Raw genomic sequence first — 13094 nt, forward strand, 5'->3', positions numbered from 1 at the left:
TGAATGTAAGACCAGTTTCACCCTATTATAAGGTTCACATGTTTTACTATTAAGTATGTATGTTTCAACGCTATTACTATTAATACAGTTTGAACATTTTACCGTTATTATAAGGTATGTTTTACTGCTATTAAATAGACTGTTAGTTTCACCGCTAGATAGCTAGCTAGCTAGCTAGCTAGATAGATTGATTAGATAGATAGATAGATAGATAGATAGATAGATAGATAGATAGATAGATAGATAGATAGATAGATAGATAGATAGATTAGATAGATTAGATAGATTAGATAGATAGATAGATCCTTGATACGCGACTATCTGGTTGTTCACAAGCGCCTCAGACTATTGTGTCACTGTGAATGACACTTTAGTGTAAAGAGTGGCATTGGCCTACGCAAGCCAACCATCACTTTGGACATATTGAGCACAGGCTGGAGGAAATGGTTTACAACATGACATACTGCACCTCCTTCTTAATCTTCGGGCTCCATTCATTGCAACAAGGTGGTCATATCCATGCAGTTTCATGCATAAAGTGGCTATGGATAGAGACAGCCCCCACCTGCACAGTTTTTTAAAGGAAACTATGTACACATATGTACACTGCAAGTCTAGTCGGAGGGTGCACAGAGCCTCCTAGTGACTAAATTTACACCTACATTTTCATAACAAAACATTTTTTAAAAATTCTTCCTCCTCAGCCTGCTCAAGCCAACACACTAACAACTCTGCCAGCGAATAGCTTATGTAAATAGAAGGTCTTATAGTTATCTATTGTTAGCTTCAAACTTGTACAGCTAAGACTGGCAAAGTATAAAGGGGGCTAATTCAACTTATACCACCACACCGGTCTAGTACAACTTCTTTCCCTTGTTCGAGCTATGAAACAAAATAATAAATTACCAATAGTTAATAAAGTTTTGTTTTTTTTTTTAAATTGATTCTGGGTTGTTGTTTTTTTTTCAGGTAAAAGAAATAATTGTGCAAAATGTCAACTTGACCCGAAACTGGATGTGGGAGAAAGAACGTGCACAGGCAGACAAAGTGAGTTGATATAAGCCTTGTCAAAATGTGACTTCACAACCTCCTGGCACTAGTGCCTTCTATTAAGAAGGCTGGATGGAACTCAAGAGGTTTTAGGGTCAGGCCGTGATGAGATGATGAGCTGCTTGGCTCGATGTTTACATATATCAATGCATTGTATTTTAACAATCTTTTTTTTTTTTTTTTCATTTTCGGACATGTCAAAAGTTTGTTATGTCGGGTTGACCTACATGTCACATGTGTGACCTCGGCCAATGGAAGTATTTCTCCGGCTGTACAATTCAATTTAAAACAAACAAAAAAAGATAGGGGGGGGGGGGAAGGATGTAGACCAGTGGTTCCCAAACTTTTTTGTCTCGTAGACCCCTTGCCATGTTTTCTGGTTTTCGGTAGACCCCCTGCTTAACTTATATTGCATTTTTGCACATTCATAAACTAATTTTTTAAACTAATTTCTAAGTGCAGTGAGTCAAAGAGTTGAAAAATAATGTAAAGCTACATCATAAGTTAGAGAGATATTTTTTTACAGATATAATTCAAATTTAAACCTATTAAAAAAACAATTAATATGTATTGCTGGAATCACCATACACATTGGAAATGGTTTTTTTTTTTTTGGGGGGGGGGGGGGGGGGTTTGCATGTTCATCATCCGTTTCTACAGATATTGTTTCATAAAAGTTTTCGCAAAGAGTTTCTCGTGTATTTCTTGATCTTTCACGTTTGCCTCAAATATTGGGCCTGCGGAACTGTTTTCACTAACAGGAGAAGGGGGCAAAGGTGAGTTACTGACGCCTAAACCAGTAAGCTTAGGGCAGGAGGGACTCATTAGCCTTGGCTTTCAGCCCACATAGCCGAAAGAAAATAGAATTCAAACCTCTGCTACTTTGTGCAGCTATACACCCAAACATGGGAAAGGTTTCCTGGGTCAGCCCTGGGGAAAAATATGGAGCTGAAGACCATTAGGCAGTTTGCAGCTTTAATGCTCATCCCACAGATGTGCCCTTGAACTTTAGTGTTACTAAAAGAAATTCGTTTCATAACATCTGATGAAGGTTTGTGTAAAACAGTTTTTAAAACTCAAGGGCTGGTAAAATCAATGTTATATCTATAATGTTTTTTCCGTATTTGGCTTTAGGTAAAGAGATCTTCTAAGACGCTCACAAACCACCATCTTTTCTATATGATGTTGAAGAAAGATTTTATGGGTCTATTCTGAACTTTATCTTTCAGTATTCGATTTTTTTTTTCACTTTTATCTTTTTATCAGGGTGGCATCGTCTCAAATAACGCTTCAGTGTATATGGTTTCATATGGTTATAAAAAGGCTCTTGGACAATCGCTTATTTGACAAGGAAATAAATAATCAACGCTGTAAAGTCAAGATCTCTTTTTTGTTAAATATTAGTTACATGTAGACAAAATTAACTATTTAGATTAGTATTAAATACAACTATTTTACTTTTGAATAAAGGTATAAATATTTATAACAGAGGTATAAATATTTATAATTAAGGTACAACTCATTTATTAGTGTTTGAAATAGTTACATTAATGGGGTGTGAAAATTAAAGTCATAGACCCCCATGGACACCTCATAGACCCCCAATTTACTTTTTCACTTTCGTAGACCCCTTGGAAGTCTTCGTAGACCCCTGGGGGTCTATATAGACCACTTTGGGAATCACTGATGTAGACAAATGCACAATCACTTGTTGAATAAGTCTTAGTTTAGTTTAAAAAATACGTTCAAGCGAAGCTTCACACAGAGGTCAATGTCAGCTAATGATAAAGAGAGATGTAATTGCGAGATTATGCAAAGATTCATCTTAAATACTATATAAAATAAATCGTCTCCAGCTATTAGCATGCTATATCTGGATAGAGCAAAAAAAAAAATCAGTTGTTTTTCTAAGACTCGCATAGATCTAGATTTTTTTTTTTATTTCTAGATATTTTGGGGGGATTTCATTATTGTTCCGAGATTTAGAATTCAGTCAATGACTCACTTTAAAAAGAAAAATTCAGTCAAATTGTTTGAACACGTGCGTTAAGTATTCCTTTAATTTTCTTAGCATTAATATCATTAATGACTATTAGTAGAACCTCTGTTACAACATTGTTTCTATATGTAAATGATAGTAGTACTACTTTTATTACAATCGCTAAAAATAAAATAATAAAAAAAATAATAATAAGCAAACACGAATATGTCATTAGCCTAGAAATTGAGAAATAATATATTCATGGCGACCGCAGACAGGAGAAAAGGAGACACACACACACACACACACACGGATTCTGAGTAAACAAATTTTAGACAATTTTTTTGCACCATCCACTCCTTTATGTTCTTCTAAAAAGCAACTTAACAAGTAGTGCTCCCAGTGAATCAAAATTTGTAAGGATAAGTTATTATTGTAATAGGCTACCCTTGATTAATCAGGAGTTGATGGCCGACCATGCACGATTTATTACAGGCTTGCGATTTGGCTGATGAAACAGCTGATATCTCAGGACCTGAGCAGATGTCATTTTGGCGTTCAGTTCCTTCATGGCGATTGTATTCGAGAAGACGTCATTGACTCTAGACATAGACATAGACAAACTGCTCGACCAAGACTACGTTGGCTGCTCCGTGATGGCTAACATTCATAACTGTGAAAAATATCCTAATCAGCCTTTGTCCATTGCGAGTCTCACAGACTTAACCTTGTTGTCAATGACGTTTTGGATATACCTAACGCTGTTGGTGTTATCAAGAAGCTTATCAATTTCTTTCCTGACAGCCCCAAGCGAAGAGCGTTGGTATCAAATTTACTTCTTTCGTGTGAGACGCAATGGACTTGGAAATACAAATCCATCCGCGCTTTCACTCACCACTTTGAGAAGATCTTTGACTGTTAGGCGGGTCTTGAAATAACGGCTGCTGGTGAAACCTGAAACCTGCTGGAACCTGAAGAGTTCAAAGTAGCATATCGACCACTTTGAATACAGACGACAACTGGCATTCACAATCACAGGTCGCAGACGTTTCGCCTTTGGACAATGCTCATTTGCTGAAACATTACGATTTCATGCCAATTTTTACTGGCAAGCTACGACGAATCAAAAGCTGTTGTGGTCAACAATGACTGAGTAAAGACTGTGTAAATGATAAGCGTTCATCGTAGGCTTGTCCATCAAGAATCTCAGCAGTATGCATGATAAGCGTCCATCGCTAGCTTATCCATCGCGACGAGAAGCAGTTCAACAGTAAAGTTACTGACAACCAACGTCTGCTGTTTTTTGCTCGATCGACCGTAAGGAGGCACGGGTCGAAGGGATAAACTTACCAACGTGTACAGTAAATAGTTTGTTCACGTGTTCAGTTGTGTTTGTGTTTGTTTTATTTCGCGAAACAAGCAATAGCAGTGCACTTAATATTGCAATTAAAATCTTTAAACAGTGTTATTGCATTTGTTACTGAACAGGTCACAGGTGACAGGTACAGAGGTGAAGCCAGATTTGATTTCTACGGAGGGATTGCTGGGGGTGGGGTAACAGTTCTTTTCTTTAATATTCTCCATAACAAGAACGTAACAAAAAAAAATGGAAGCTTCGACTTATTTAAGCCATATTCTTGCAAAAAGCATCCTGAGTGCGCCCCGATTCTTGGTCAATAGAAGTCATCCAAAAATATTTTCTTTTATTCGGTAATACAATTTTATATTGTTAAAAAAAAATGTTAGAGCTAATAACTTTAAACCAATCAGCAATGGGCCTTAAAAAAATGAAATGAGAATCGTCGTTTCCTTTTTTTTTTAAATCATTATAGTACATTTGCTATAAATGTATTTGTTGAGTGTTATTTTAGTCGATTTTTTTAGTTTTTAATGAAATTAAATATTGTTTATATATATATATATATATTTTATTATCAAAGTTATTTTATTACATTTTACCGTAAATACATCTGTTTGAGTGGTAAGCCGACTTTTATAGTTTGTAAGAAAGGAATATGTTTACTTGTTGTTCATACTGTAAATTCCCAGCAGCGGTCTAGGTAGGTGGTGAAACCAGAGATTAAGATTAGGATTTTAGATTTAAGGATATCCATATCTCTTGTACAACACACCTCTTTTCTTATGTATTCATAACATTGTATGACGACGACCCACAGGAATCTTTGAGTTCGAGGTTCTATTTATAGCGCAGCCTGGATCATCTATTATTTTTGAACAGATAAGAACACAACATTTCAATAAAGATTAAATGTAACTAATTTAAAACAAATTATGGGGCTGCGATTGGTCAAACGGTTTTAATTTGTAGGTCCATTCACAAGGACGCACTCAAGATAGTCGAAGACTTAAGCGAGACTGAGACTCACACTCAAAGAAAAAGGTTGCAGTGCCACTCATCTAAGTCTTGAAAGAGCGACGCCAGCTAAAAGGTTTGCCAATTCACACGGTGCCCTATGTACTAAATGGCATTGTGAGGCATGATCCAAACATACAAGGAAACAAGAACAAACAATGCAAAGTTTCCACCCGTTATAGTCTGCTGCTCATCGTGTCTTGTGTCCAGGAAACAAGAGCAAACAATGCACAGTTTCCACCCGTTACAGTCTGCTGCTCATCGTGTCTTGTGTCCAGGAAACAAGAGCAAACAATGCACAGTTTCCACCCGTTACAGTCTGCTGCTCATCGTGTCTTGTGTCCAGGAAAGAGTTCTCTAGCCACACAAGTTTGAAATTGGCTAATACCCATTCTCTGGTGACGTGGTCTCGGTGATGTCAGCTGCATGCCGGTCGGAAGAATTCCCAAGAAAAAATTGTTTCATGTTGAGCTTGCCGAGAAACATAGACCTAAGGGGCGCGCAAGAGTAGATAAACCTAGACCTAAGGGGCGCGCAAGAGTAGATAAACCTAGACCTAAGGGGCGCGCAAAAGTAGATAAACCTAGACTTAAGGGGCGCGCAAGAGTAGATAAACCTAGACCTAAGGGGCGCGCAAGAGTAGATAAACCTAGACCTAAGGGGCGAGCAAGAGTAGATAAACTTAGACCTAAGGGGCGCGCAAGAGTAGATAAACCTAGACGTAAGGGGCGCGCAAGAGTAGATAAACCTAGACCTAAGGGGCGCGCAAGAGTAGATAAACCTAGACTTAAGGGGCGCGCAAGAGTAGATAAACCTAGACCTAAGGGGCGCGCAAGAGTAGATAAACCTAGACCTAAGGGGCGCGCAAGAGTAGATAAACCTAGACCTAAGGGGCGCGCGAGTAGATAAACCTAGACCTAAGGGGCGCGCAAGAGTAGATAAACCTAGACTTAAGGGGCGCGCAAGAGTAGATAAACCTAGACCTAAGGGGCACGCAAGAGTAGATAAACTTAGACCTAAGGGGCGCGCAAGAGTAGATAAACCTAGACCTAAGGGGCGCGCAAGAGTAGATAAACCTAGACCTAAGGGGCGCGCAAGAGTAGATAAACCTAGACTTAAGGGGCGCGCAAGAGTAGATAAACCTAGACCTAAGGGGCGCGCAAGAGTAGATAAACCTAGACCTAAGGGGCGCGCAAGAGTAGATAAACCTAGACTTCCTAGAGAGATACAAGCGGTACCTTAAGCATATTACAATGAAATAGTTTCTGGAAGGTATTGCTTAAGATCGGACAGTAAGAAGACAGACTGTGCATGTGGTTAATACCTTCGTTGAGAACAAAAGGGCTGATACAGCCTTTAGATAAGATGACACATATCTACCCTTTATGATAGCCCCGCGCCAGAATCGTTGGACGTGATGGCGGATGAGTGTTAAAGCGTTTGGCTTCCGATCCGACGAGTCTCGGCGTTCGAATCTCGTCGAAGACTGGGATTTCGTATTTCGGGATTTGTTGGACGTCCTTAAGTCCACCCAACTCTAATGGGTACCTGACATTAGTTAAGGAAAGTCAGCGCGGTTGGTCATTGTGCAGGCCCTATAACACCCTTTTTAACCGTCGGTCATAGAAACCGGTGACCTTTACACCGTTTGCCATCTAGTCTCAAAAGGATATTTTTGTTACACCCTTTCAATAAATAACCAAGGTTCTTTGATAAGAGTGTATGCAGATCCAATATTTGTTTTCTCAGTACCAATGATAGGTAGATTAGATCTCTAGGCCAAAGATGCATAAAGCCAATAACAATAACCCAGACATTTATTTACTTTTATGCCAGAATCATTCTCACGCATCATCTGTTGCAACGTTCTCCGCTCTAGCATAGAGTCGTATAACCACACCGGAATCTGACTCTACTCAAGGAGCAGCAATCAGCGTCAGTGTAACATTTTGAGTGTTCGTTTTTTTAAGCCCGAAGATTCAATAAGTATTTTTACGTTGCCATAAAAAACTGATATGGGATCACATGACATATTTTGTCCCACCTGACACACTAAACGTAAGGTTATACCTGAGCTGAGCTGAAAAACGTTTCCGGGGCGAGAGGGGAGATGGGATACATAATCTACATCCCATACACCAAGTGAATAACACGAAGCGTCTTTTATATCTCTGTTTTGTTGTTTTGTTTAAGAAATGACCGAAGCGTGTATGTGCATAAAGCATAATAATTTATAATAAAGAAGGGCACACTTCGTAACACCCCTAAACAGACGTTAATGGCGTCACCTAGGAATCTGACAATGTAAGGCATTGTACATTAAATCTATATAATATCTAATTTCTTGTTTTGAAATTATTCATCTTTCAACTTTGAAAATAATAAGTAGGTCATGAATATCAATTGGCAGTTTTTCCTCAGTTTTTTTTTAGATATTCTTTTTTTTTCTTTTTCGATATCTATTAATATGAGAGATCTAGAGTGATTCTAGACCAAGACCCAAGTTCATAATAGAAAACTTTTAGCACAAAAAAATTAAAAGGAAAAGTACAAAACGAAACAAACTATCAGCACAAAGCATCACCAAAACAAACTAAATTTCATTTGGAACTATAAGTTGTTTGTAAGGATGTGGCTTCTTCAATTCTTATTCTTAAAAAAAAAGTGACAAGAATTGTATTAATTTTTAAAAAGGCTTATCTATGGGAAATAACTCTGCTATTACAACTATTTCAATCAATAATGAAGCTATTTCCCTTATTTGATGTCAAACAAAATAATTAATTGACTAATTGGTTAATTTGTAACTGATTCAGGTTATTGTTTAAGGGTACAATAAATAATTGTTTAAAGTTTCAACTTGATCCTGGAATGGGTGCTGGAGAAATAACTGTACAATTATCTAAGGGGATGAAACCCTACATATTTAGCCCTATCTGTCAATACTGAAGGATTAGTTTCCCTAGTCGGTTTCAAACAGAAACAGAAAATGACCAGTAATTAATTGACTCATTGGTCAATTCTTTTTATCGCTTCATGTCTTGTCTTGTCTATGCCAATGAATAGATGGGCAAAGTTTCAACTTAATATTGTACAAATAGAATGATTCAAGTTAATTTAGTAGTGTTGGTTTTGGGAGTCTGCAGTCAGTGTCTGGAAGTCCACTTTCAGTGTGTGGATATGAATAGAATTTATATATCTATTATTTCTATAAAAGAATATGTTTAAAAATTCTGATAAGAATCAGGAATTACATGAATGGTACGGGGAAGTCTTTTCTCTCATTGGTCAGTTCGGAACAGTTCCTGTTCTAGTAATGCATCGTGGTTCCCAAACTGTTCCCTCAACACTTTGCACATTCAGAGTATTTAGCGGAACACTCTGCTTTTTTATTAGAGAGATTAATTCATGATGTGGCAAACAGGTTAATTTTTCCAGTAGCTTGTGGAACACCTATTCAGGCCTCGCGAACACCAGGGGAAGGGTTCGAGGGAACACAGTTTGGGAAACGGTGTAGTAATGTAACAATTATGATGATAGCCCATAAAAATGATACATGTATAGTATGCATTATATAGAGTACTATTTTATGTCATCCTATTCTAGATCAATTGACTCTTGTCTAATATATAAAACATATATAGAGCTCTATATCTATCTAGATGTAATATTGGTGTTTTGGTTTAGACCAGATGTTAATATAATAGATCTAGAGTAATTGCCTTAAGCTTAAGTACTAATTTAAATTATTATAGAACATCCAGATCTGGGAGCATGTAACCATGTTTCTTCATTCACTTTCCCAAGTAGGCCTAAATCTAATCAGTAAGTATTGAAGTACCTAGACCAGAGATCTAAAATCAAGTTCTATATATATATATATCTATCAACTAAAATTAATAAACAAAATTATTAAATATAGACTATATAATTAATATTATACTATATATATATATATATATATTCTCAAAATAGAATTAGAATCTAGTCTAGATGTAAGATATAGACAATATAGTAATAGTTAGTAACTTACCTGGACACCTTGAGTGGATCTGCAAATTCTTATCTCATAGTACAGTCCAGTAATCCTATTAGGCTACTGTGACAATCCAGTTAAGTCCAGTATTAGCAGTAATCCTTGTAGATCTAGGCTAGGCAACTGTGATTATTTGAAGCCCTAAACTATCTACTATTATATATTATTAATTATTATATACATTTAGTCCTAGATCTTTAATATTAGAGTCTAGACTAGTCTAGGGTCTAGAGTCTAGCTAGATCTATATCTAGTCTAGGGTCTACACATCTTATTAAGAGACTATCTTTTTTTATATACATACAAATACATTCATACATGATACATTATTATATTAAAGAATAGCTTTCTATATAGATCTTGATTATTCTTGATGATAAGATCTAGTCAATCTAGTCCTAGTCTATATATTTAAGTATATTTATATCCATAACTTGGGCACAAGTAGAATAATCATAATTCCATTAATGCCGCATAAGGAAGTCAGTACAGGGAAAAAAATCACAAATCACTGAAATCAGTAAATTTACTAGATCTAGACTAGATCTAGATTAAATAATAACGCATCAATTCAATACAATAGTAGTAGTCTACTAAACTAGATCTAGAGTCTAGAGATCTAGATCTAGTAAGACTACATCAGTCTGGCAGTTAAACATAGATAGATCTATGCCTAACTCTAAAGGCATAACAACACGAATTGATAAGAACTTCACTTGCAAAAGAACTCAACTACACACAGGTGGCAAACGCCTTTTCAAAATAACACATATCATGAAGACAAGGCACGGCGAGCTCGCACAACGGCATCCAAGACGTAATGCGCGATCGCGACACTAATGTAAGTCTAGTTGCCGGAACTGACAATTAGAATCTAGATTCTAGAATCTATATAGATCTAGATCTACATCTAGAAATCCAATACTGTGAGAAATTAGAGTCTAGTCCATTCGAACACAGAGGCACATACGGGCTACGGCAAACTTGAAAGTCGAAAAGGGGACAAAACAAAAACAAGGGGACCTTGACACAAGCACAGAGAAACCCGTTACTTCTCCGTGACCTACTTTGCTGATGTGTAAGAACGTATGCAGGTCTTGGCTGTGTTTAACGGACTCTGGTGTTTGGCACAGCGTGACGGTATTCTCTGACCTATTATTAGAACTAAATGTAGATCTAATTTGTTTTCAAAAAGCTACTCCACCCGTTACGTTCGGAAAACAATCTAATATCACTGCCGGTCCTATTAGCATTATTTTTTAGCAGCAGCGTCACTAGGGGACGCAGTCACCTAGTGCGGTTAGATAATCTCGTCCTCAATCCATCTAAAAAAAAATATATAAAAACCTATAGATCTAAATTGTGTCTTTTTTTTTTTCAACCCTAAAACAAGATAAATATCTACATTGAATGATTTTTATACAACTGTGCGTCGAGTCGACCTAAAAAAAAATGTTTTTTGGGATATTTTATACATATTTAAAAGTAGGATCATTAAAATCATAAACATGTTGGTTTGATCCTTCTCCATACCAATCTGAGTAAACGTTTCACAGTTTCATGTAGATAAAAAGTTTATGCGCCTATCTAGATTAGCCATTATTTTTAATACAGCTGTTCACCCCTCCAGCAGTAAATTTTTAGTTATTTCTGAATTTATTAGTGTAATATTAACTTCATCATGGTAAATTCTTCGTGATTTCCCCGCTGAAGTTTAAATTTTCATAACGACCGCAAATAAGAGATTTAACAGCTTCGTTTCCCTTTTAGACCTATCCATCTATAGGACAGATGATGTAAAGGTTTTAATGGCCAACAGTTAAGGAGAATGTGGCCAAAAAATGTCAGGTACCCATTAGAGGTGAACTCAGAGGCGCCCTAAAGATCCCGAAATTAAAATTCCCAGTCGTAACCAGGATTTGAACCCGGTACTTATGGTTTGGAAGTCAAGCACTTTACCAAACATTTCCTTGTGGCGCCCTTTACCCTCTAGAGATAAAAATAAACGTTCGTTCACACAGCTAGTGGGTGTGGGAACTTCCAGGTAGCAGTAGAGGCCTTAGGGGGTGGCAAGTGGGGCAACCGCACCAGGCCCCGCGCCTTAGGGTGGCCCGCGATTGAAGGTTTCTTTGTCAACGTCAGCTTCGAAAACCAGATCAGTTCTCATAAACTAGGACTCGTTACTCAATATCTTTGGAAATCTTTCCAGACATTAGATACCAAATACTATGACAGCTCTTAGCATGATATAATGCACTTCAGAAGCACGAAGTTTCTGTAAATCTCGTTAAGTGTGTGACTGCGTGGTTGGATTTAGCTCTGAGAATGTCAAATGGTAGCACAACGAATAACGTGATGCAAGAAACAAAAAATGAAAAGAAAAACTGTATTAGCGGGCAGTCTGAACTAACATTCTAGTGATTGTACAGTACCTTGATGAAAACAACAATACATTTCGTGGGAGAACAGAGAAACAAACGAACAATGGTCAATTTTCAGGCTTGATTGAGATTCTGGCCGAAGTCGACCCAACCACGCAAGAACATCTTCGACGAATGAAGAACGCCGAGTCTCACGACCATTACATCAGGCATAGATTTCAAAACGAGCTTATGGACCTGATGGCATCAGAACTAAAGGGGAACATTATTGATAAAATCAAACTTGCTAAATATGTTTCCGTCATCCTTGACTGCACCCCTGACGTTAGACACCAAGAACAGATGTTCCTTATATTGGATTTGTGGACGTACCAGATCTAGAAGTTAAGGTGCTAGAACACGTCATCAAATTTCTAGATGTTGACAACTCAACAGGAAAGGGTTTGTCGTAGGCCTTTTTCGCCCTGCTGGAGAACATTGGCCTGCACACCGCCGATTGTCGTGGCCAGGGCAAAACACCACGGAGTTCAAGCGCACATTATTCGCAACAGTCGATCTTTTTCATTTCCTTGCGGCTGCCATAGTTTTAAACTCCAGTGTGTTTAGCAGAAATATTATTATCTAGTTTGTTGATTGATCATGAAAAATATTTGTGAATTATTAGTTACGTTGATTAACCTGAATGGCAAAGTCTTCCTTGCAGAGCATTATATAATGTAGTAAAGCGGCTAATAGTACTACTACTACTACCTACTTAAGGTGTTATGTCTTGTAGCAACAATAAGGCCTACAGCATTAGAGCCGGAGGGAGATATTAGCGTGATGTGGTACGATATATAACGAATGGTCTCGTTTATAGTGGCTAGCAAGATCAAGGTTTTAGCGTGGCCGTGATGTTAAGTTGGAATCATGCAGATATCAGGTTGAGATGATTCGCTCTAACAGATGAAATAAAAATGAATTATAGTTTTTTTATATATCGCTACTTTCATGCTTATAGCATGCTCAGGCGCTTTGGTCCAATCTCATTTATAGACCTGTGGGGGAGGGGGTATCTGGGGAGAAGGTTTTTCCATGCTGCCTTTAGGCGCTCAGTAAACACAGCTCTGCTCGAGTCGGGTGTCGAACCTCGAGCCCCCTTCATATGTAGCCAAGCCAAGCCAAGTTCAAGCGTACTTAGCCTCTCGACCACGCAGATGTTTTGTCCTCACATTAAGACAGCTACGTCAAGAATATAACAAAGAAAGATCATCCACACTCAAAAGGCACGTA

The 13094-nt window shown here is 37.6% G+C and overlaps 1 protein-coding gene across 1 annotated transcript in view; it reads right to left on the reverse strand.

The window, feature by feature from the left end:
* Positions 1–10517, reverse strand: part of LOC106061441 (uncharacterized) — a 47582-nt gene extending 37065 nt beyond the window's left edge. The window contains exon 1 of the mRNA XM_056044184.1: positions 9439–10517. The gene's annotated coding sequence lies outside the window, so the exon portion shown is untranslated. The remainder of the gene's footprint in view (positions 1–9438) is intronic.
* Between the last annotated feature and the right edge of the window lie 2577 nt (positions 10518–13094).

This window comes from Biomphalaria glabrata, chromosome 10, assembly GCF_947242115.1.
Source record: "Biomphalaria glabrata chromosome 10, xgBioGlab47.1, whole genome shotgun sequence".
NCBI lineage: Eukaryota > Metazoa > Mollusca > Gastropoda > Planorbidae > Biomphalaria > Biomphalaria glabrata.